We start from the raw sequence: 5,042 nt of genomic DNA, 5'->3' as shown, positions 1-5,042 counted from the left end.
CAAAATGAATGAGGAGGATTCACAGGTGTTTCTACAGCACCTAAAATAATTGGGTGCTGGTCTACTACATGCCACTGGAATACAAATTATAATGAATATTATTATTAACGTCATTATGTTGGGCCCAAACTTATTCTCTTTTTAGGCAATGGAAAATTCCTGCTGATAACAACAGGACTGGCCCCCTCGAGGTGGTTTTGTTTGTTTTTTTCAGTTGGGAAGACAAGCTGGATGAGCCTGCTCTGTGCTCTATGAAATCCTGTGTCATATACATCTAGGAAATTGCATAATTATTCTTTGCAGTGAAACACAGCCATTTCCTTATGCCTGTCCACAGAAAGCAATTAAAAATAAGCATTAAGCCAGACGAACTGTTTTGTATTATATACTGATGCAATTTCTATACTGCAAGGAAAAACATTGTGCAGGGAACCTCTCTGTTGATCTTTACAGTTTCATGTGCTTACATGCTAAAGATCACAATAAGGCTCTTAGGCCTGAGCTACAGGCAGTTTTTGTGCTTGTGTAACTATTTTCATTAGGGATGTGATTTTAACTTCACACAGGAATAAAATGTACCCGATAAGCACCTTCATACCAGCAAAATTGCATCCACTTCAAATGGTCTCTACCACTTCCATTGAAGTGGTATAGTTAGAGCAGTTCTACCTGTGTGTAGAAAAAGTCTTCTCATGAGTAAATGTGTCTGTGCTAACACACATACATGCATGCGACAATGAGGCCAGACCCATCCTGGGTGTATTTCCACTGAAGTCACACTGGGAATAACTATAGCCCGGTATTTTTGACAACTGAACATTCCCTTACTCAAAATACCTCACAAGCTGGTGAATTGTGTCAAAAACCTGTTTTTTATTTTATTTTTTTAAGTAAGCTAAATAACTTGAAAAATCATGTGGCTGAGCCAAATTGTGGCTTTAATTTTTAAGATTTAAGCAAACCACAAAGACACACCCAGTTAGCAAAGTCTGGAGACAATAAGATGTAAAGCAATCCTCCTCCTGACCTCACATTAACACAGAAATCACCCTACAGCATGCAAGTGTCAGCCAACAATGGCACCTAGTTATTTCCTGTCAGCTGGTCCCTTTGATCTAACCTGATCCTTCTTCACTTTATTAAAAACGTTCTAATCTTTTGTCTTTGATCTCCCTGTAGGACTCTTCAAAGAGCTTCAAATTAGCAAACATGCAAACAAACAAACAAAAAATGTATATAGTGCCCTGAATCTGTAAGAAACAATGAGGTTGAGTAGCCGTTTCCTTCCTCAACACACAGGTTTAATTGTGGGTAGATTTTTAAAGCTGAAAGATGCCATAGTTATCAATTGTTTATTGGAATTAGGGTGGACGACACAGTCCCAGCTTTTTACTATGGGGTGGTTTGCTCTGAAGGTGTAACAAGGCAGCCCAGCAGGGCTAGCAAAAAAGCTATGTGCATACTTCATTCACCATGCCAGATGAAAGGATTATGTCACATTCAAGAGCAACAAAGAGCTCTGTTTAAGTTTGTACCAGCCTGGAACAGTGGGGCAGCCATTAAAGACCACCAAGGTTTTAAATAAAACCGGACACTTTTAAGTTTCTTATAGCTTTCCTTGCGGATAAATCCATCCGACATGAAGGGAATGTCAATATCAGCTGGGAATAGGATTCTTGTGGGTTTAGGAAGGGGAAAAAAGTTTCCTTTAACAGTGTATTTTTTTCCTGAATAAAGTCCCCTCCATCAAAGTTAATGTTATTTCCATATAAATGTTGCTTTATCCTAGATTCATATTTACTTTGCTTTATCCTGTTAAATAAGATAAATACTCCTGGTGAAATGTAGAATTAAGGGTCAGTAAAATCTAATATCTAGAATCATAGCTCTCCAATGGTTTTCATTTTACCCCCAAATTTAGTGTCTCCTTGTTTTGTGGAACATCACTTGCATCTGAAATAAATATATAACTAGGTTAGAAAAAGAGTAATGTACACAAGGAAATCTTGCTGTATTTTAATTTTCCTGCCTGAATAACATGTGTGTCTGCCTCATTTTGGGTCTTTGTTATACATCATATTCCATGTTGTGACCTTGGCAGAAGGAAAGGTACATCTACAGCCAGGCATTATGTATTAGCTCAGTTTTTCCAGGATGGTTCAAAATACGTTCCTGGTAGATGCTGAGTTTCCAGGCCACAGGAATTCTCCTGTGATTGCCATTAATAACCAAGTACCCTATCCAATGCCTATTGAAGTCAATGGAACTCTTTCCATTGATGTCAGTGGGAGCTGGATCAGGTCCCAGATGAACAGAGTTAAGAATCACTAAGCAATTCACAGAAATAAAAGGTTCTGCATCCAGTGCTGGCCTCAAGGAATGCTTTGGCCTCTGATGCCTTGCCCTGCTCATGCTGGTAAGCCTCCCAGCTTTCTCCCTCAGCTCAGGAATGTTGTGACTATTAAGATGGTGGGGTCTGACTACTAATGGCTGCAGAGCTACATTTGTGACATGCTTTCTGCCACAGGCTGGGCATACATGTTGCTGTTGATCAGGGGAGATGCATACCAATTGATCTCTTAACGTTGATCAGGGGAGATGAATACCAGCACAAGTTATTCTGTGATGAGTCAAGAGTCCTACCATGTGCCCATACATGGGAGTAAGAGGAGCTAAGAAGTCCCCATCATGCTCTGACATGGACTTCATGCACTGCTGGACACTGCAGATGGGAGAGAGAAGAACAGCCGTGCAGGGGTAGGTGGGGAGTGAACAGGCAGAAGCAGAGAGTTAATACTGTCTTAACTCCATTCCTCCCCCCACAATTAGCCTGCAGAGCAAGAAAATAAAGGGGGGTAAGTAATCTCAGATAGCAAAAGAGCTGATGCATATAACTTCCTCAGAGCAAAGGGGACCTACTAGTCTCTCATATTAACAGCTTTACTCTGGGGTAGTACAGCTCTGCACTGCTTCTTGCTCTGGATGGGTTGCAAGGATAATGAATCCACAATTCAGTGTTGTGACAATTTGGTGTTTGAGGACTAGACTGCGATTATTGACTCTGAATAGGATTTTCCAGCATACATAGTTCCTTTGGAGCAAATAAATTTCTTGTGACATAAAGCAGCACTCACTAAGAGGGAGGGTCACTATCTGTCCTGCAGTGAGGGCCTGATTCTACCCCGTCCAAAGTCAATAGTGTAAGTCCTACTGACTTCTATAATGCAAGATAAAAACTAAAATCAGGCAAAGAAATATAGGTGCCATATGTTGATTGAGAGAATTAAATACAGAAATATACATTTTGGTGAATAGATCTAGATTGTTAATTAGCATCCTTTCATCTAAAAGGTGCCATTTATGTTAAAAACCTATTAAAGACAGTAGCCGAGTAATTATATTTGTAAAGAACTACACATAGGCTCCAGTTAGCTTACATCTGCCTCCCCATCCAAACCCTCTACCAAGTCAATGCCACAATCTTTTAGTGGTTTATTTTTATGCATATAAGAGTTTACTTGAAAAAACTAAAAGATAAGAAATGTATAATGAAATAGATGCAAAGACCTGTAAAATGACACACAGGTTAGCTTCTACAGCTTGAGGATTTTCATGGGTGTAAGTGTAGTTCTTGCATGGACTTCTGATACAGTCTTAAAGTGCAAAGTGCTGCTGGCAGACAAGGTTCTTTGTGATATCTTTTATTAAACCAACTAAATAGTTGAAAAATTGTTTTTTGCAAGCTTTTGGGCAAAGAAATTTTTTTTCCAACTATTTAGTTGGTCTAATAAAAGATATCACATTTGCCAAAAGAACCTTGTCTGCCTATGTCCTTAGACAACACAGTTACAACCAACAACCCCAAAGTGCTGCTGGCACACTGAGGGACACTGATTGCTCCAGGAGTCCATGCCAAGACCTAAGACCAACTGAGACTCTGCTGCTTTTCAGAAACATTGTTTGGAATCTTTACTAAAGCACCATGCTCAAGACTTGCACTGACCCAAGCCAGGAGTTCTCACTTACATTATCCAGATGTATTGTGAACCTGCTCTCAGCTGACTCATGCCAAAGTAGTGCTGCTCTATAGTTCAGAGACATGCAGAAACACTGAGAAAAGAATTAGAGTTGTTGCCATAGACTATTTAAAGTACGGCAGAACTCAGTAAGTCTTAGAAAACAAGCCTGCATAACAGGGTAGACCTGACTTTCAGATATTGCCTCTTAACGCTGTGTATTGGGTTTATACTAGGAACAGCAGAAGTGAAGTAGTGCTGGAGAGAGCTCCTATTTCACACACTCTCTGAAATGCACAGACCTTAGGTAGATTCCTGCACACTGAGGAACACTGTCAGTTCTTACAGACTTCTTGATTTTCATTGCCTCGTCTTAACCTCCTGAATCTACATTGCAGCCTACCTCCAAATCCAAATTAACAATTCATTCCTGACCCCTTGAACTTCCTCCATAGTACCAGGGGTTGAGTGGACAGTGACTAATATCCACAGAGGGTCACTTCTTTTCCAGCTAAGACTAGTTTCTACAGATCTACTTTATTATCTCTTGGGAAAACCATAGAGAGGTACAGTCCTGGTAGGCATTCAGAAATGTGCATGCCATGTAAAGCTTTCAGAAGCCACCTATGCACCTTGGATTTCACAAAGTGGCTGGGGATGATTTGAGAACAGAGTAAAAATCTCTCCAGTACTTCAGCTTTTGGCAAAGTGTGGAACATTACAAGGAAAGCGTCCTGTCAAAATACCCTGTTTCTCTTCAGTCAGTACCCCCAAAATATAGAGGTACCCCAGAAGGAAAAATAACAGGTCAATGGAGAGCACAATTATCTCAGTATTTTCATTCCTCAAGAGAGGATTGGCTCAGAGTCTGTATAGATTATTGGGTCAATTTTTAATTTTATGTAACTTAATTTTACCAACTCTACTCATCATGAAACTAATAATATTTTTAGGGAAGGTAGGATTCACAGAGTACGCTAACTTGCCAGCTTAACTGCTGAACAAAACACGCATGTTGAGTTTTTG

The sequence above is a fragment of the Alligator sinensis genome, unplaced genomic scaffold (genome assembly GCF_000455745.1).
Source record: "Alligator sinensis unplaced genomic scaffold, ASM45574v1 scaffold170_2, whole genome shotgun sequence".
NCBI lineage: Eukaryota > Metazoa > Chordata > Crocodylia > Alligatoridae > Alligator > Alligator sinensis.
Note: the sequence above shows the minus strand (reverse complement) of the source record.